This window comes from Rhinatrema bivittatum, chromosome 1 (assembly GCF_901001135.1).
Source record: "Rhinatrema bivittatum chromosome 1, aRhiBiv1.1, whole genome shotgun sequence".
Taxonomy (NCBI): Eukaryota; Metazoa; Chordata; class Amphibia; order Gymnophiona; family Rhinatrematidae; genus Rhinatrema; species Rhinatrema bivittatum.
Window position 1 is genome coordinate 543,204,242 of NC_042615.1, and position 21,852 is coordinate 543,226,093.

The window sequence follows — 21,852 nt, forward strand, 5'->3', positions numbered from 1 at the left end:
AGGTTCTCACCATAGCGCCTTTAAAGAGGGACTCGGTGGTGCATGCGCGTGCCTAGGAAGGCCCAAAAGAGGCATCCGAGCCGCTATGAGAAATCTCGGGAGGTAGACGGCATGCAGCAGCAGCGGCTAGCCTCAGCCACGAGTTCGCCCGGAGATGAGAGCAGGACAGCACATGACATGAGTTGGATCAGCCGCGGCTGGCGGTCATAACAGTACCCCCCTTCCTAGGGCCCCCCCCTCCTGGGGGTTTGGGTTTACGAGAATGTGTGGCATTGAACTGTTTGATGAGATCCTTATCAATGGTATTGGTGACAGGCTCCCAACTGTTCTCTTCTAGCCCCAAATTCTCCCAAGACAGGAGGTTCTCCCACTTTTTTCCACGTTTCCTCACATCAAGGACGTCTTGAACTTGGTATGTCACTTCCTGTCATAGACTTATTGGTCACAACTAGATGAGCTGTGGCCCAGCAGTGGAAATTGCCAAGAAAATCATCCAAAATACTGTGGCTACAAACTGTAAAACATTCTCAATGGAACTCCTAACCTATTATGTACAAGATGCATATCAGAATGTGCCAAAGATCTTGGTTCCATGGCTAAAAGTTGCTGACAAGGACTGAGAACATTGATCATATACTCTGAGGTTTGACCTCTGTGACCAATGTTCCCTCTAAGGTTTGGTGGCATGTGTGCAAAAATTGAAACTAATGTGCAAAACTTTCACATGTCAATTTTATTGTGCAAAATTTCTCAACTTATGATTCAGATATGAACATTTGCAGAAAGCTGAAAGAGAAAACATTACATTACATCAACCGTAGAAGTATTTCGTCGTCCTTTGCAGTTCTTCCAAAATGAATACACATCGTCCAAATTAACTGCTTGTCCTGACATTAAATATAGTTTTATCCTAATGAGGTTGTCCAGATGGTTGACTTCTAGCCGATTTCTGGTCTTTGTTTTAATCTGATTCATGAGACTGAAACCTCTCTCACAATCTGCGCTAGACGCCTGGAAAGTTCCACAAATGTCAAGCAATTGGCCTAAGTCAGAAAACCCATCCTGCTGCCTAATATAAACAATCATGTCGTCAAAATTCTTCAGTGCACCTTGTGCCAATTTTTCACTCATGATGAATTTAAAGTCCACATACTGAGCAACTAAATTCTTCTTAAGAACAACTTCTGGCTTGTTTAGCAAGGTGCAGTATCTAGCTGCCAGTATTTCAATTTTGTCAGAACCAAATAAAAAATTCTTAACATTTTCAACAGATGCAAAGGAATCTTTATCAAAGACTGACCATTCGCCAAGTTCATCTTCAGGAAATCTACTGCTAAAGTGATCACAGACACATTCTATGAAATGGATGACAGCAGTGGTGTTGACAGAAGGATACGTTGCTATAACATTACGAACTTCCCCTGAGAAATGAATGGTGTCACCAAGATACTGTGATCAAAGTTTCATTATTTTGGCTTTTGTCATCTGGAACGCCTCTACAGTTGTTAGGTTGCTCCTCTGAAGACGTCTACACAACTCTGCCAACTCTCCTAATACATCATTTAAAGTAAAGATGGTAACATGATACTCAGATTTTGTCAACTTGTCTAAGCAATATTTGTGTATTGGGTCATCGTCTTCTTCTATCCGTTCTCTGCAATATTGAATCAGCATATCGTAGTTCTTGACTAAGGCATTCACAGCAAAATGTCGAGACAACCACCTGACTTCATTAAGAGGCCTGAATGCAACTGCATCATGTTCTGATGCCTGACAAAGTTCCTCAAACCTGGATTTCTTCACAGATGACCGACTAAAAATCGTGTAAACTGTTCGAATTAGTTTCTATATCTTTCAACACAGCGTTATGCTTCCAAGCATCATCAAGTCCTAAATCCTCTCTGTGTGCCACACGATGTTGCTCAAGCAAATGTTTGTTAGATCGTCGAAGTATTGCAGCAACACCATTATATTTCCCGAGCATCACAGAAGCCCCGTCTGATGTGAACATTACCATTTTGCTCAAGTCAAGATTGTTCTCTTGGTAGAAATTGGTAATGGCTGTCACAATAGCTGCACTGTTACATTCTGTCAGCTTCAGAATTCCAGCAAAATAAGTACAGTAAGCAGCTTCATCTTCTTTTCGAAATTTTACATAAAGAATTAACATTTTTGTCACGGTGATGTCTGTACTCTCATCAATTATGAGAGTGTGTAATGTCGACTGGCGCCAATCATTTATCATATCTCTTTGTATTATTGAGTTTATGCACTCTAGAAATTCAAACGCATAATTTTTACTTCTCCAAGATTCCGGTATTTTTACATATTTTTCAATGTGATTGTGAATTTCCTGAACAGATAGCATCGAAGAATTCAATTTTATGGCAAGGAGGACATTATCAATTAGAATTTTTACCTCCTCACTGGAAGCAGACTTTCTTTCAGAAATTTCAGTTTTTGTCTTCTTTTCTTCAGTAGTTTCCTTCAGCAATGCCCGAAGTGTTCCCCAACGCTGACTTCTTAGCAAATCGACAGACTGAACGTGAACTTTCTGGAGTAAATGTCGCTTTAAATAATCCAGTTTCCATTCGTCCCACTGTTTCCTTGGGCGAAAGCACAATGAGCATTCGCATGTTTGCAGATGTCGCAGACAACAGAGTTCTCCGAGTTGAATTTAAAAATATTTCCAAGAATCGTTCGCTGTTTGATGACGCACTCCGGCATATCGGCTTCTACATATTCTTTGAGCCATTCCACTTTAAAGTTCAATCTCGCTTTCTTAGTCAAACGTTTATCGTTTCTTCCGTCTTTGAATTCACGTTTCGACATATTTTTCCGCTATCTTCTGTCTGCCTGTACCCTTTCTCGTGAACGCCGTTCACCACACCACACAATCAACCGGAAACGGAAAACAGGAAACGGAAATGAACGAAAGTATGACTAATGCACTGTCGATAAGAAAATTTAAATTTTGTAGCACTATACGAAAACGTCTATTCTTAATGAAACTCGTTACAATTTTGCCATTGAAATCTGTAAATTTAAACTTTTTTTTTTTTTGCGCGGCAGATAAAAACATGTGCGTGGCAGGAATTTAACTTATGCGCGGCCGCGCGATTGCGCAGCTTAGAGGGAACATTGTCTGTGACCCCCAATTTGGTGACATGGTGACAATATCCTTTGAGGATCTTTAATTTAGGAATACCCAGTGTTTTCATAGACCTAAGATCTTATAATTGTGACCAAACATGTTTTCTCTTTATATATGAATCATATTTATAGGATGGTTTTCCTATTTTCTATTGCATGTATTACCTGAGAAGCATAGCTTATTTAACACTATCTCTGACAAGTACTATTGTAGACTTGCAGTATTTCTTAATGTATTGTTTGTGTTTTCTGAATTGCTCCTCGTAAATTCAAATATGAAGTTTTAATTATTAAAAAAACAAAAAATCAGCACAGTTTGATCAGCCCCATAGTTTGGTGTAAGATATACACTGCAGCACATATAATGCATTCAGGCCTTGGTGGGATGGATGACCATCTTGAACTAGACTGGGTAAACCTTGCTGTCACTTGTAGGAAGTTTCTTATTTCAATCGCTCTGATACTGGAGGGGGGAGAAGAATATTCCTGCAATGGCTGTGTAAAAAATTTGGAAACTTTGAATTACCTGTGGGAAGCAAATTCAAGAAAAGAAATCAAGGCAGTTTCTAAATGTGAGTTTTAGCAAATTAAACACATGAGTGCAAAGGCACCAGCAAGTCTTTGAAAAAATTGAGCACACTGCATGAAAGGTCCAGTACTGAACATAAAAATTCAGCCCAACCTGTTGGTCTGATAAATTAAAGTGCTGTTAATGATACTAAAAGCTTCAGTCTGAAAACTGCATGAAAGTAAGACTACCCATGCCAATCAATTCAGAAAGCATTAGGTATAGGCTTTCTATCAAACAGCAGGTTTCATAACCGATGCCTTTGTCAAGAAGGCAAATAATCTATACTTGGCAATGGAAGAGAAACTACAGGGTTACATAAAGAATTTGTTTACGCGTGCATATTTTACACGTACCTTTTGAAAATTCACCCAAAAATGTTTTTCTGCTCATAAAATATATTTTGAGCACAGTTATACCTGTTATAACTTGTACTCAAAACATATTTTGTGTGTTAATATCGCTGGTTCGTGGCACTTCTTCTTATGCACAAGGATGGTAATTTTTAAACCAGTGCACGGGCGTAAATTGGTGCGTGTGTGTTGGCCTGCCTCCAGGGATGCAGCCATTTTATAACATGCGCACATATATGCATTGGGGCATTTAAGTATTTACGCACACATCTCTTGGCCATGCCCCAAAACGCACATGCCCTGCCCAGACCATGCCCCTTGATCAAAACAAGTAAAATGTGTGCACTGAGAGAGAAATGCATGCATCTCGGCAGCTTTGAAAATTCACTTAGCACGTGCAAGCCTGACATATTGTTGTGCTCCGCGGCCGTGGCGCCCCACGACCGCGTTCCCCTACCTGATTCTCAGCACCAGGAAAGCCCCGGGGAAGGGCTCTGACTCGGGCCCGTGCTGCCCGCTGCAAGGGAAGCCGTCCTGCTTCCCTCAGCGGCGTCTCTCCTCCACCGGGAGATCAAAGATGGCCGCCGCCATGAGATCCAAGATGGCCACCGTCAAATCATTTGCATTTAAAGGGACCTGGTCCCTTTAACTAGACTCACCTGTTTCCAATGATCCAGAGCAGAGGAAGTATATAGGGAGGCTTCCTCTGCTCATTTCTTGACTTGGCAACGTCTCCTGTGAGCTTTGTCCAGTCTGCTTGCTTCAGTGAGTTCTTCGAGCTTGACTTCTGCTTTGTCTTCCTGGTTCCTGACTTCAGATTGGCTTACGGTGATTCTCTGGTTCTTGACTTCGGATTGGCTTACGGTGATTCTCTGGTTCCTGACTTCGGATTGGCAAGCGGTGATTCTCTGGTGCACGACTTCGGACAGGTGAGCGGCGACCCCCTGGCACTCGACCTAGGACTCCCTCAAGACTCCGTCTCCAAGGGCCCACCTGAGTCCCAGTGGCCCGGGTCCCTACGGGCTCCTCCTGGGGGGACCGCGGGCTTCCAGGGCGAAACTCTAGTTGGCCTTTGCACCATTGCTCTGACCTCCATAGGTCCACCTAAGTCCCAGCGGTCGGGTCCCTATGGGCTCCTCCCGGGGGGACCGCAGACCACCAGTGGTGAAGACACAGCGCCTCATCTCGTCTCTTCGTCGCCTCTGTATTCGCCTCCGCCTCCAGTGCCAAGGGTCAGCTGGTCCCGCCTCCTGTTCTGCCTCGCCACCCGACAAGAGAGCCTACGGACCCTCCGAAAGGTATACCAGCCTCTTGTTGGCCAAGGGTCCACAAGCCTGAGCATAACACATATGCCCACATCTCCCTAATTTGTCATGCACCAGGCTTTTAAAATTCAACTTTAAGGAAGTAATTTTCAAAGGAGTTGCACATGTAAATGTAACATACTATCATAGCAATTTTCAAAAGCCATTTATTCAAGTAAAGTACACATATATGTGTATAACCTATGGACAATTCAATGGCATATATTGTAGCAATTATCTAAAGCCCACTGACATGGGTATCATGCATTTACATGTATAAAACCCAGTTTTATGCGTGTAAATCCTTTTGAAAATTACCCCCATAATAATCATTTTTATGTATTTTGGATAATTTCAAAAGGAAATCACATATTTGGATGCGAGCAGATATACGCTTAATTTTATATCGTGCGCACAATTACACGTTTGTGCAGTCTTTACACGTGTATTTAATAACATGCTCGGGAGAAAGAGAGAGAGTGCGCCTCTGTAAGAGACACTCTATATATCTCCCACTGTAAGAGGGGCATTTTCAACTCGGGGGGGGGGGGGGGGGTTAGGGGGTAATGTTATAGGGGTCTACAGACCCTTGTGCCCTAGGCAGTCCGATGTAACACCGTCGCCCCCCCCCCCAAAAAAAAAAAACAAAAAACATCCTGAGTTGAAAGTTCTCCTCTTACAGTGGGAGATATATAGAGTGATATATATATCCAAAGCAAGAAACCTGTGAGGGAGCCGGTTAGACCATTAGATGACAGAGGGGTTAAAGGGGCTCTTAGGGAAGATAAGGCCATTGCAGAAAGACTAAATGAATTCTTTGCCTCCGTGTTTACTAATGAGGATGTTGGGGAGATACCAGTTCCAGAGATGGTTTTCAGGGGTGATGACTCAGACGAACTGAACGAAATCACTGTGAACCTGGAAGATGTAGTAGGCCAGATTGACAAACTAAAGAGTAGCAAATCACCTGGACCAAATGATATGCATCCTAGGGTTCTGAAGGAACTAAAAAATGAAATTTCTGATCTATTAGTTAAAATTTGTAACCTATCAATAAAATCATCCATTGTACCTGAAGACTGGAGGGTGGCCAATAGGGATGTGAATCGTTTTTTGACGATTTAAAATATTGTCCGATATATTTTAAATCGTCAAAATCGTTAGAGCCGCGATACAATAACAATTCCCCCGATTTATCGTTAAAAAATCGTAAATCGGGGGAAGGGGGAGGGGAAGGGGGAGGGTGGAAAACCGGCACACTAAAACAACCCTAAAACCCACCCCGACCCTTTAAAATAAATCCCCCACCCTCCCGAACCCCCCCAAAATGCCTTAAATTACCTGGGGTCCAGAGGAAGGGTCCAGGTGTGATCTTTTACTCTTGGTCCTCCGTGCATTGTAGAAATGGCGCCGGCGCCATTCGACTGCAGGATTCGACTGCAGGAGGTCGTTCCGGACCCCCGCAGGATTCGACTCAAGGAGGTCGTTCCGGACCCCCGCTGGACTTTTTGCAAGTCTTGTAGGGGTCAGGAGGCCCCCCAAGCTGGCCAAAAGTCCCTGGGGGTCCAGCGGGGGTCCGGAACGACCTCCTGCAGTCGAATCGTTTTTCTGTACGGAAAATGGCGCCGGCCATACGCCGTATGGAAAAACGGAAAAACAATTTGCGGTAGGAGATCGCTCCCGGACCCCCGCTGGACTTTTGGCAAGTCTTGTGGGGGTCAGGAGGCCCCCCCAAGCTGGCCAAAAGTCCCTGGGGGTCCAGCGGGGGTCTGAGAGCGATCTCCTACGCTCCTGACGTCGGGGGACAAAAAAACAAAATGGCGCCGGCGCTACCTTTGACCTGTCACCACCATACCTCCAACTCCAGGAGGTTGCAGAGGGGCAGGTTTTCCTTATCCTGGATTCCCCAAGGGAAAGGTTTCCCTGTGACCTCTCTCCAGGGGACACCCAGAGATCTCACAAGGCTCCTTACCAAGAAAAATCTCAAAACCCCCAAACAACCCTGGAAACAAACCTATCCAGCCAGTGAGTGGACAGGAAGGGCAGCTTCCAGTCCTTCCGCAGGGATAGCAAACAGGGATGTGCCTGAATCCTCCAAGAAGACCCCAAGATCCAACACAGGAAAAACCTCCTGCACCTCTTCTAACTTCAAATCCAAAACTGCACTGCCTCCAGAGCTTTCAGGAGAGAGCTGTTTTTATTAACCAGCAAGGGGTCGGCCATCCCAGCTCCCTCAAAGGGAGAGGCTGTACCGAATGGTGCTTCCCCAAAATCTCCACTTCTCTTTGACTCTAGCTAAAAAAGTTAAACTAAGGACACTACTGGTAATGAACCCCAGTGGGTTATTACAGATGTTTTCTCTTAATTCATTTGTATGTTGGTTTATTTGTAATACTGCCTGCATAACATGTTTTACAGGTGGGACATAACATTTTAATCAATGAAAATGAAATGAATATAGCAAAGGGCTAACTCAGGAAGATTCAACCCTGAGGGAAAAAGAGGATTCATTTCTGGCCAAGCCTGCCATCTGAGAGTAGATTTGGTAAGAACATAAGAAATTGCCATGCTGGGTCAGACCAAGGGTCCATCAAGTCCAGCATCCTGTTTCCAATAGAGACCAAACCAGGCCACAAGAACCTGGCAAGTACCCAAACACCAAAAAGATCCCATGCTACTGATGCCAGTAATAGCAGAGGCCATTCTCTAAGGGATAGATTTTTAAAAACTACACCCAAGCGTACTTTTGTTCGCGCGACCGGCGCAAACAAAAGCAAGCGCAAGGATGTGCAAAATCGGCAGCCTGCGCGCGCCGAGCCACGCAGCCTGCCTCCGTTTCCTCCGAGGCCGATCTGAAATCGGAGCGGCCTCGGAGGGAACTTTCCTTCCACCCCCCGCAACTTCTCCTCCCTTCCACTACCTAATCCACCCCCCAGCCCTATCTAAAACCCCCCCCTACCTTTGGTCGAAAAGTTACGCCTGCCTGAGGCAGGCGTAACTCGTGCACGCCATCCAGCTGGCTGGCGTGCAATTCCCCAGCCCGGGAGTGGTTTTGGAGGCCTCGGCCATGCCCCTGAAACACTCCCAGGCCGGAACCATGCCCGCAGCCACGCCCCCAGATGACGCGCCACAACGACATGCCCCCCCAGGAAAGCCCCAGGGCTTGCGCGCGCCGCCGAGCCTATTCAACATAGGCTCGGCGCGTGCAGGGGGAGCTTGGGGCAGATTTTCAAAGGGGTACACACATAATATACGAGCGTAACCACCCGAAAACCTGCCCCTAAGTCAACTTGATTAATAGCAGTTAATGGACTTCTCCTCCAAGAACTTATCCAAACCTTTTTTAAACCCAGCTACACTAACTGCACTAACCACATCCTCTGGCAACAAATTCCAGAGCTTAATTGTGCATTGAGTGAAAAAGAATTTTATCTGATTAGTCTTAAATGTGCTACTTACTAACTTCATGGAGTGCCCCCTAGTCCTTCTATTATCCAAAAGTGTAAAGCGATTCACATCTACTAGTTCAAGAACTCTCATGATTTTAAAGACCTCTATCATATCCCCCCTCAGTCGTCTCTTCTCCAAGCTGAACAGCCCTAACCTCTTCAGCCTTTCCTCATAGGGGAGCTGTTCCATCCTCTTTATCATTTTGGTTACCTTTCTCTGTACCTTCTCCATCGCAACTATATCTTTTTTGAGATGCGGTGAACAGAATTGTACACAGTATTCAAGATGCGGTCTCACCATGGAGTGATACAGGGCTCGGATGTGTGGCCCTCATCCAAAGGGCAGGGAGTGGGAATGGGGGGGGGGGGGGGCATTCACACAAGCCCATAATATTTCACTACATCTCAGATTTTTAAATTAGGCACTCTTTGGTTTGCTTATGCTCCAATAATGCTTTTATTCACTATATCCTCAGAACTGTTGGTGTGATTGTTGCTGTTTTGACCCTACTTAACAACATTAAGAAAGAAAGAAAGGCTGCCAGATTTCCTTGTATTATCACCGAGAAGTGCACGTTGAAAGCTTGTGCACGTTTGTGAGCAGCACTGGAAGTGGGAACGGACGGAAGGCCCTCTGAATTGCAATCATTTACTAGCAGTGTTTGTGCATCTTCTGCCCAATTGAATGCATAAATACAGAATGAAAACCAAACAAGGCAGCTCTCCAGTGCTCCCTCACCCATATCATTTACTGGCTTAGATCCACTCTGCGGGCTTCTGCATCCTTTACAACAGCTGCCTACTGAACAAAGAATGAAAGGCACAAGCTACGAGAAAATATAAGACAAAAAAAACCCCAAGAGGCGGCATATATCTGCGCTGCAACACGGACGCCAGTATGAACACAATATTATTTATCCCCTGATTTTGATGACCACATTCATTTTTTCAAGCTTGCCAGCAGCAAAAATTTTTTTTTAAAAATAAAGAAAATCTACATTGGAGATAAAAATCTGCTTCGACACTGCTCTGGACATTCTCCAGCCCTGCTGGAAAAAAAATGTCATGAATTTTCCCAGTGAATTTGTGGCGGGGAACCTCATTATTTTCAGCAAATTCAAAGAAGGCTGAAACCTGCCTGGCTAAGTTTGCCTTGTTAGCATGCCCTTAGCAATGACTGCCTTTGCCACAGGCACAGTCAAATGTGCCCCATGAGCTTTCACAACAGCAGTGCAGTCATTCATAAGATGTACGATAGAAAAACAGATTAAGCATGTTTCCCATGGACACAAAATGGGAGAAAATCTTTCGTACATAGGCCTCTAAGAAAATTATCGCTCAGAAATAAAACCCATTACCAGTGAGGAGTTCTGCAAACATCACAAACAAGACCGATGGGCTCCTCTACTGGGTTTTCTTTCCAGTGCTATTGGAACCAAGGAATACTAACATTTTCACATCTGCTTCCTGAACTATGTAGCACTTCTGTTCTAGAGCTGAAAATGTAATTTTATATATGTTAAGGCTAAAAATATTTCTGCCCTTTCACAACAAACTTTTCACCAAAAAAAATAAATAAATTGCATGCAAGTTATTTTCAGCATTTCAGGTTTCCAAATTCCGAATGATTTTATTCAATGGATTTTTTAATGCTGTTCTGTGTTCATTTTTTAGGTTCAGTGCTGCCAAAAGAGTGAATTTTCAAAGAAGTTATGTGCATAAAAGTAGTCTATATTGTAGCAATTTTTAAAAATCCTTTTACATGAGTAAATCTTTTTGAAAATTCCCTCCATAGTCATAAAGGGCCAGATTTTAATAGCTGTGCCCGGGCGTAGATTTGTGCGTGCAACCCGGCACGCACAAATCTTCGCCCGATTTTATAACATGTGCACGCAGCCGTGCGCATGTTATAAAATCCGGGGTCCGCGCACACAAGGGGGTGCACACTTGTGCACCTTGCGCACGCTGAGCCCTAGGGGAGCCCCGATGGCTTTCTCCATTCCCTCCGAGGCCGCTCCAAATCGGAGTGGCCTCGGAGGGAACTTTCCTTCCGCACCCCCGCACTTCCCTTCCCTTCCCCATCTAACCTGCCCCCCAGCCCTACCTAAATCCCCCTCACCTTTGTTTTCTTATTTACGCCTGCCTCTGGGCAGGCGTAGATTGCACGTCTGCTGTGCCGGAGGCCTCGGTCCTGCCCCCGCCCTGCCCACTCCCCGCCCCTTTTTTCAAGTCCTGGGACATACGTGCGTCCCAGGGCTTGCGTGTGTCGCCAGGCCTATGCAAAATAGGCTCAACGCACGCAGGTTGAGCGGGTTTAAAAGGGTTACATGTGTCTTAAATAGCCAGTGAGACACGTAAAAGGGTTACGTGTCTTAAATAGCCAATGAGCCCTATCCCATACTAAGGCTGAAAAAAATGCAATAGAAATGTATGACATCGTGAAGCCAGCAATATGAGAATATTCTTGTTGTTTTTTTATGTAGAGGGAAAAAGATCTGTTTCAGCCATTCAGTACAGCACTGTTTTTTCTCTTCTCACTGAAATGTTGTCACAGATGTGAGCCCTTGGGCTGTGGAGTGGTTGTCGCTGCCTAGCAGGCAAACCTACTAGGGCCATGCCGACAGCAGGTGGACTGGTTCTATGGCTTCATCTACAGTATGCCAGCCCTATTCCCTGCAGGTTGAGCCCTTGGGTTCCAGGAGCCAGCAGGGCTGAGGAAAGCGTCCTATAAGGAGCAATCAGACAGAGTTGAGTAGAAGGCAGAGGTTAGGGCAGGCAGCGAGCAACAAGTGTTAAGGTCCAGGCCAAGGTAGGGGCAGGTGGAGATCAGGCAGCGTTGAGGACCAGGCCAAGGTCGGGGTAGGTGGGGATCAGGCAGTGTCGAGGTCCAGGCTAAGGTCAGGGCAGGCAGCAGTCCAGAGGGTAGTCAGAGTCCGAAGCCAGGGACAGAAACAGAGACGAACAGATGAGACAAAGACAAGACATGGCAAGGACATGGCAAGGTAGCAAGGAGGCAAGACAAGGCAAGATAGCAAGGAGACAGCAAGCAACATGCACTGCAAGAGCAGGAGGACCTATTGCTGAGGCAAAACTTCTAGTGCGGCTGAGATTTAAATACTCAGCCATGTGACATCATCACTGAGCACTGACAGACTTGCTTCCAGCCATGGAGCCTTTAAGTATTGGCATGGTGTGCACACACCTAGGGAAGCCCAGGGGAATGGTGGCATGGCAGCATCTAGGCCACATTGGCAGCATTCGGGAGTAAGTGCGGCCAGTCACGGGACCTTCCATGGTCAGCCAAAACATTACAGTACTCCCTCTCCTAAGCCCCCTCCCCAAGGAGAAGCTTAGGCTTACGTGGGAAGAGACAATGGAAATCTCGGGTGAGACATGGAGCTTGGATGACAGAAGTCAGTACCGATGAATTCTCTTCGGGGCCATATCCCTTCCACGAGATGAGGTAGTGGAGCTTGTTTCAGATGCGTTTGGAGTCAAAGATCTCCTGAACTTTGCATTCAATTGGTTTAGGAAGGGATTATGAGAGACACATGGAAAACGTCATGAACCTTGAGTGCAGGTGGCAGTTTTAATTGATATGCCACTGGTGATTGGGAATGGGCCCATGAAATGAGGTGCGAACTTTGTAGATGTACTTTTTAGTTGTAGATTGCAGGTATTCATCCATACCAAATCTCTGGGTTTAAGATGAGGTGCCAGACAGCATTTTTTTCTCATCTTGCTTCTTGTATTTCTCAGCAGCCAAGGTGAGAAGTTGGCGGGTCTTTTGACACAACTCCTCAAGATCTTGGCCCACAACATTGGCTGTGGGACACGGAACTGTTACAGATATAAGTAGTGGGACCTGTGGATGTCTGCCATATAGGATCTGGAAGGGGGATGACCCCTGCGGAGTCTACAATGTGATTATGGAAGAATTCTGCCCAAGGAAAGAGAGATGCCCAATCATCCTGCTGTTCATTCACATAAGCTCTTAAGAATCCCTTGAGGATTTGATTGGTTCTCTCTATCTGCCCATTACTTTGTAGATGGTATGCTAAGGAGAAATCTAAAGAAATTCCTCATTTCTTGCACAGGCTTCTCCAGAAACCGCACTTCTCGGTCAGAGAGAATGTGTAAGGTAAGCTATGAAATTGAAAGACATGCTGAAAAAAGAGATGAGCCAGTTCTGGAGCCAAAGGGACTCCAAGAAGTGGTATAAAATAGGCCATCTTTGAGAATAGGTCTACCATGACCCAGATGAAAGTACAGTCATTAGAGGGAGGAATATCAGTGTCAAAGTCCATGGTCACAAAGTCTACATTAATGATTTAATTCAACAATCTAACTTCAATCAATACTACCAACCAGACCCATGCAAGAGAGATACTGAATTAACATCTGGCATCAGCTATTGTAGCAGCAATATGAACTTATAATTAACAACACTAGAAGTCCATTCCAAAGATGAATAAATAAAGACTATTACCTTCCTCCTTTTCCCTTTACTTCCTTGTCCTCCCTTTTTCACCACCAATCTCTCCCCCTTCCCTTCATCTCTCCCACTGTTAATTTATGCAGCTATGTTTTAATTGTATATTCTTTGTTTGATTTCTGTAAACCGTTATGATGGCTGCACCTAATGACGGTATATAAAACCGAACAAACAAATAAATACATAAATAAATAGTACATGCGTAAAATCTGATAGTGTGTGCATAATTCGAGTTATTAATAGTACACGCATACTATCCGTTATGTGTTTACTATAAAGTCCATGATTTACTAGCATAAAAAACTAAATGAATGCGTACACCTACTGTATGATCTTTGGGGCAGATTTTTAATCCTACGCGCGCGGGGTACATTTGTGCACGCTACCCGGCGCGCACAAATGTACACCCGATTTTACAACAGGCACGCGCTGCCACGCGCATGTTATAAAATCCGGGGTCGGTGCGCACAAGGGGGTGTACACTTGTGCGCCTTGCACGCGTCGAGCCCTAGGGGAGCCCCGATGGCTTTCCCCGTTCCCTCCAAGGCCGCTCCGAAATCGGAGCGGCCTTGGAGGGAACTTTTCTTTCGCTCCCCCCCACCTTCCCCTATCTAACCCACCCCCAGCCCTACCTAAATCCCCCCCACCTTATTTTATTTTTTTATGCCTGCCTCTTGCAGGTGTATCTTACGCACGCCGGCCAGTTGCCGGTGCGCCAACCTCCGGCACAGCCACTGTGCCAGAGGCCTCGGTCCTGCCCCGCCCACGCCCCCTTCCCGCCCCTTCTTCAAAGCCCCAGGACATATGCGCGTCCCGGGGCTTGCGCTCGCCGCCGATCCTATGCAAAATAGGCTCGGCGCGCGCAGGGGCAGGTTTCGAAGTTACGCACATAACCGTTTGAAAATCTACCCCTTTAAGTTTCCCCGGATTGACTAAAGACGTTTAGACTCATGCATATACTTTTGTATTTTATTTATTTATAGATTTTTCTATACCGGGGTACGTAAATAACATCACCTCGGTTTACATTCAAACAGTAATTCAGCATTGCGCTTTACAATATAACAAGGAAACTAAACAAAAAACAATACAGTATATAACTTTATATTAATAGAATATCAGCAATATATGAGAGAATGTGGCAGTTAGGAAGAGTAGTTGAGGATTCAGATCATTGATAGTAGGCTTTTTTAAATAGCCAGGTTTTAAGGTTTTGTTTAAATTTTTTGTGACAGAGTTCCTGGCGTAATTCAGAGGGCATGGTGTTCCATATTGTTGATCCAGCAATGATGAAAGATCGATCTTTTGTGCTAGAGAGTTTAGTCAGATTGGGTGCTGGGATATTTAGTTTGGCTAAATTCTGGAATCTCGTTGGGCGGGAAGACGTTTTGAATTGTAGATCATCTGTAAACCAGAGCATTTCTCTGTTTTGAATGGCTTTGTGTATCAGCGACATAGATTTATAAATTATCCTGTAAGCCACAGGTAGCCAGTGCAAAGACTGAAGAGCTGGAGTGATGTGATCATGGCGGCTTGTGTCGGTGATAATGCGGGCAGCTGCATTTTGCAGCATTTGCAAAGGTTGAATGGTGGCTTTGGGTAGACCCAGTAACAGAGCATTGCAGTAATCAATCTTTGATAAAATAGTTGCTTGTAAAACTGTGCGGAAATCATATTGGTATAATAGAGATTTAATCCGTTTAAGCGTAAATAGCTTAAAGAAACCATTTTTTACCGTATCCGCGATGAATTTTTTAAATGTGAGATTGCTGTCAATGATGATACCAAGGCTGCGTACTTGTTGTGAAATAGTGGAGTTGTTTTGAGCAATATCAGAGTTGATCAGTATTGTATTTTTTGGAGGTGAAATTATGATAAGTTCAGTTTTATTGGTATTTATAGCCAATTGGTTGTCTGTGAGGATTGTTTTAATTTCTAATAAAGCTACCTTCCAGGTATTCAGTGCATTTGTGATTGTGCTGGTTATATTTTGCAAGCATACTTTCAAAAGTATGCTTGCAAAATTTCAAGATAATTGTCTACTCACGTAACAGCAGAAGTGATTGCGTACAGGTTTATTTAATGGAATCATTTTCAATTTTACTTTGAAAACTGGTGCAATTCATGGGCATTTTTTGTCATTTAATTTATGCAGGCTATTACAAAAGCATCCCTACAATATTTAATTTTTTATGTTAACCCATAAAAGCTAACCTGATCTTCCAAAATAAAATGAAAAACATTTTTTTCCTGTCACAGAGTTCCTTCTTTTTCTTTTTTTAACTTTTACTATAACTATCTTTGGTATGAGCTTGCAGTTTATATACTGTAAGTCAACTATTTTAAATGACAAATATTAGCTGATAAACTAAATTAAAAATACTTGTATTGAAAAAAAGAAAATGATATAAAGAAAAGGCCATGCTGAATTAGATAAGTGGGATTCTTTCACTAAAATAATTAAGAATCAGTTGAATCATTATTTGCTTTTTTAGCATTTCCTTCAAAAGATTGCCCCGCGGTGAACCAGGCAGATCCTTGTTAGACCACTGCTAGGGCTTGTAGACAAATTATTCATTTGTCTACAAGCCCTCAGCAGCCCTCTATGAAAAATAAATGAATATAAGAGAACAGATTCTTCCAAAGCTTTACTGAGACTCCCTCTAAATTTTTTTCATTGAAACTTGTTGACCCCACCCCATGCCCCTTATTTAGAAAAATAAGGAGTCCACGTGCTGTTCACCGCCGCTGTCTTGACTTTCTTACATCTCAAGCCGTTCTTGATCCATTCCAGTCTGGTTTTCACTCTCTACATTCAACCGAAAAGACCTTACCAAAGTTTCCAATGACCTGTTTTTGGCTAAAGCCAAAGCTCTTTATTCTATCCTTATCCTCATTCACCTGTCCGCTGCTTTTAACTTTGTTAATCACCACCTACTCCTTGATCCACTATGCTCGCTTGGATTTCAGGACTCTGTCTTGTCTTGGTTCTCTTCTTCTCTCTCCTCAGGGCTCCGTCCTGGGCCCTCCTCTTCTCACTATGTACTAATTCCCTTGGTGCTCTGATTTCCTCTCATGGCTTTCAATACCATTTTTATGCTGATGACTTCCACATCTACCTATGTACACCAGAAATTTCACCAGAAATCCAATCCCAGATCTCTGCCTGCCTATCTGTCATTGCTGCTTGGATGTCCTGCCGCCACCTTGAACTCAACATGGACAAGATGGAGCTCCTTGTCTTTCCCCCCACCTCCCCTCTTCTCCTTTCTCTGTTTCTGTGGATAACACGGTCATCGTCCCTGTCCAATCAGCTCATAATCTTGGAGTCCTCTTCAACTCCTCCCTCTCCTTCTCTACTCATATCCAAAACACTGCTAAAACATGGCGTTTCTTTCTTTTCAAAGTAAAAATTAAAAGTATCTGTGCCTTAAATGTTCCTTCTGTGTCTCTGATCAAATAAAATTTGGGGATTAATGTATTGAACAATGATTGACTTTTTGTGATTGACTTTTTTTTTATATCCTCCTTTTTTTAAATATATATTTACCTATATGTGTGTGCTATTTACTCCTCATATTTGCTGTTTCTTTCTTTATAACATTGCCAAAATCCTCCTTTCCTTTCTGAACACACGACCAGAACCCTTATCCACTCTCTTATCTCCTCCCGCTTAGGCTATTGCAACCTGCTCCTCACAGATCTCCCAGCAAACCATCTCTCTCCACTGCAATATGGCCTAAATTCAGCTGCGCAATGTATCTTTCGCCAAAGTCGCTATGCTCACATAATCCCTCTTCTGAAGTCACTGCAATGGCTCCCTATCTGCTCCTGCATACGGTTCAAGATCCTCTCTCTCACCTACAAATCCCTTCAACTCTGCAGCACCTCACTACCTCTTCTCTCTCTCCACCCCTCCTCGTGCACTCCGCTCGTCAGATAAGTCACGCCTATCTGTGCCCTTCTCCTCTACTGCCAATTCCAGATTCCATGCTTTCCACCTGGCTGCGCCATGTGCTTGGAATAGTCTTCCTGGACTGGTGCCTCATGCTCCCCCTCTTGCCATGTTTAAATCCCATTTAAAGACCCACCTTGTTGAAACCACTTTTACATCTTATGCCTGAGAGTCTGCTTTTAGTCTTGATTTTCTTTTAACTGTCTCTTATCCTATATGTTTGTCTTATTAGACTGTAAGCTCTATTGAGCAGAGACTACCTTTTTGTATGTTTGTACAGCACTGCGTATGTCATGTAGCACTATAGAAATGTTAAGTAGTAGTAGTAATTTTCATAGAGCTGCTGAGCTGTACGATAACTGGCTAACTTCAGCTGGTTATCTTTAGGTGAATTTTCAACAGAACCTAACCAGGTAGGTTTTTGGGAAAATCTTCCTAAATCTAGCCAGCCAAAATGTGACCATCTACTTGTGCGGCTGGGTTTCCCACCTAAACTTAAGTCAGTGAGTTACAGATAAAGTTAACTGGTTAAACCTTTTCAAAAGCCACTGCATAATGTCTAGATGGGGCCGAAGTAATGCCTCACAGTTGAAAAAAAAAAGAAAGCAAAAGATTTCATTTATTGTATTATTGCACTGAACAAATAGGTTGCTGCTGCTCTCTAGTGGCATATCACTCTGCAACTGAACAAGCACCATCAACTTGTGTGCTCACAAAACTTAGAAGTGCTGCTCCAAACCATAACATACTGCTTGAAATTATATAAATATAGTTAACTAATAAACATGAAGGGGTGCATTTTTAATACACTAAGGGGCACCTTTGCTGGCTATATTATAGCCAGCCAAGTTTAGATGCATTTTTGGCTTGTTAGGTTGTGGGCAAAAATTGGCTTAAATCTAATCAGCTCCAAAATAACCAGCTAGATTTCACCCAGATATCAAAGCACACAGGGATAGCTTCCAAAATAAGCCAGCTACTACTGAAAATTAGTGCTGACTGGCTAACTTCCCTCCCCTCCCGCCCTATATACCTTTCAAAACACTTATTTTTTTAAGCAGCTTAATACAGCCACCTGGTTGCAAATTTTCAAAAGTGGGGAATTGGCTGCATGACTCCATAGTTAGGCGGCTAGTTGACTTTGAATATCGATCCCATAGGTCATGCATCACAGGCTATTAGGTCTTTCCTACTGACTATGATAGAAGAAACCTATAACTCAGTCAGATCAAGCCTCAAGTGAGAAAACAATATTCAAGGTAAGTGTATTTATCTTAGCTTTTGATTCCTTCTCCCTCCAGATAGAGCGGTTCAGCTAATATATATTGATGTTCAGGTAATATATAAAGAGAAGCAAGCATAAAGAAAATGACAAGTTGTACAGTAGAGTTTACTTCATTTAATGGTATTTGTGTACTCTGCTAAAAGAAAAGATAAATGCATAGAATTAATTTAACATCATGTGTTTTAATATGATGAAATACCTAAAAGAGTAATTTTAGAACATGTTGCATGTATAAATTTAAAATACTTTTATCGCAATTTAAAAACAAACAAACATTTATGCATGTAAAGTTGCACTTTCACGTGAATATCCTATGGTCAACTCAATGAAATATTTTGTAGAAATTTTCAAAAGCACACTTACATATATATATAGTGACATAGTAATGATGGCAGAAAAGGACCAAAATGGTCCTGGTGGCAAAGTGCTTATGGTAGTATCTGTCATGCTGTGCAGGTTACTTCCATGTTTCTCTTTTACTGGGTGATGAGCCTTCTTGAAAATTCAGACAGTACTGCTTGGCGTGCTTTGCTTATGGACTTGACCGTAGAAGCAGCCTGTGCTTTTTCCCTTATGTCTGAGTATCAGTACCCCAGACTGTAAATGTCAGGACCTGTGTTGGTTGTCATGTGAATCCAATACCTTCCACCCCCCACCATCAAAGCGGAAAGTGATGTTGCAGTTGCATCAAAGGAATCAAGGCTTATTGGTTAAGGGTAGCAATCCCATGCCCTGTGTTAAGGGTAATAACTGCCGCTCTGAGCAGGTTATCTCCATGCTTATCAATTCCCCAGACTGTTAAAGTCATGGCCCTCATTGTTGTCTAAATCCAATTCACTTTTCCCCCTGCCACTGAAGTGGAGAGCAATGTTGCAGTTGCATCAAGGCTTATTGGTTAAAGGAAGTAATCCCATACCTTCTGTTAAGGGTAGTAATCGCCGCACCAGCAAGTTACCCCCATGCACTCTTTTCTTCATTTCCATCCTCTAGCCATTAGGGATCCATAGTGTTTATCCCACGCTACTTTGAATGTACTGTTTTTGTCTTCACCACCTCCTTCGGAAGGGCATTCCAAGCATCCACCTCTCCATATCTTTGGTTCTGAGTCATTCCCCCTGGAGATTCATTTTATGACCCCTAGCTCTACTGATTTATTTCCACAGAAAAGGTTTGAAGTTCATGCATCTTTAAAACCTTTCAGGTATCTGAAGGTCTATATCATATCTGCCCTGATCCTCCTCTCTTAAAGGGTATACATATTTAAATCCTTCAACCTCTCCTCATAAGTCTTCTGATACCTACCTCATACTATTTTGGTTACCGTTCTCTGGACTGCCTCCATCCTATCTTTCTTTCTGGTTATTCCTCTCTCTATGCAGCCCAGCATTCTTCTGGCTTTAAGCTATCACCATATCACATTGCTTTGCCATCTTCAGATCGCCAGATTCTATCACCCCCAAGATCCCTCTCTTGGTCCGTCATTATCAGTCTTTCACCCCGCATTGTTCTAACTTCGTCTATCACCATGTCATACTGCTTCGTTGACTTCAGGTCATTAGACACTATCACTCCAAGGTCTCTCTCCTGCTCCGTGCACATCAGCCCTTCACCCCCAACGCATACAGATCTTTTGGATTACCACACCACATGCATGACTCTGCATTTCTTGGCATTGAATCCCAGCTGCCATATCTTCGACTACTCTTCCAGCTTCCTTTTTTTTTTTAATTTGATTAGTTTTATATACCGTCACTAGGGGACCATCATAACAATTCACAACAAGAATAAAACATCATATCAAATGTACTACCCATAATAATAAGGCCTAAAATACCTGATTGGCAACATCGGTATCTTAACAAAATTTTAAATAAAATAACTCTAAAAAACCTAAAAAATGAACCTAAAAAACTCTAGTAACATCATAAAACACCTTGTATCATCTTGACATTGTTAATAACAATTAAGACCATAAAATACTGAATAAAATAATCAAACAGTGAACAATATTCCTCAAGCTATCATTCCATACAAGCTAAAAGCATAAATCCCGTCTCATTCTCTGTACTCCTTCCAGCATGTCCATTCTTTTGCAGATCTTAGTATCATCCACAAATAGACAAACTTTACCTTCTATCCCTTCCGCAATGTCACTCACGAAGATGTTGCACAGAACCGGTCCCAACACCAATCCCTGTGGCACTCCACTTAACACCATTCTCTCTTCAGAGTAGGTTCCATTTACCATCACCCGTTGTCTTCTATCCATCAATCAGTTTGTAATCCATGCCAACACCTTGGAGCTGACTCCCAAACTTCTCATTTTGTTGATGAGTCTTCTATGTGGGACCGTATCAAAAGCTTTACTAAAATCCAAGTAAATTACATCGAGCGCTCTTCCCTGATCCAGTTCTTTAGTCACCCAATCAAAGAAATCAATTAGATTCATCTAACAGGAACTTCCCCTGGTGAATCCATGCTGCTTCTGATCGAGCAACCCACCGGACTGTAGATAGTTCACTATCCTTTCCTTCAGCAGAGTCTCCATTAATTTTCCCATTACCAAGGTGATGCTAACTGGCCTGTAGTTTCCAGCCTCTTCTCTCCTCCCACTCTTGTGAAGTGGGACCACCAACGCTCTTCTCCAGTCACTACGCACTACACCGTTTTTCCAGGGATCTATTGAACAAGTCACACAGTGGACCCACCAGTATATCTCTGAGTTTCCTCAGTATTCTGGGATGAACCTCATCAGGCCCCATGGCTTTGTCCACTTTCAGTTTTCTTAGCTCTTCCCATACATTATCTTCCATAAATGGAGTTTCATCTACTCCACCCCCTTCTACAGTCTTGATAACAATTGATGGTCCTTCTCCAGAGTCTTCCTTAGTGAACACTGGAGTATTTGTTTAATATTTCTGCTAATTCATCATCTCTCTCCACCCATTGATCCTTATCCCCTTTTAATTTCACTATACCACTATGAACCTTTCTCCTTTCTCTGATATATCTGAAAAATGTTTTGTCACCTTGTTTATCTCCTTGGCAATCCTTTCATCTGCCTGATTTTTTTGCTTTCTTGTTTACTTTTTTCATCTCCCTCAGTTTCGCCAGATAATCCTCCCTGTGTTCCACTTTTTGAGAACCTTTATATTTCTTAAAAGCTGCTTTTTTTGCTTTTATTACATCAGCCACCTCCTTTGTGAACCAGATTGGATTCTTATTTCTCTCACTTTTGTTTACTTTTCTAACATATAAATTTATTGCGTTTGTAATTGCTCCTTTTAGTT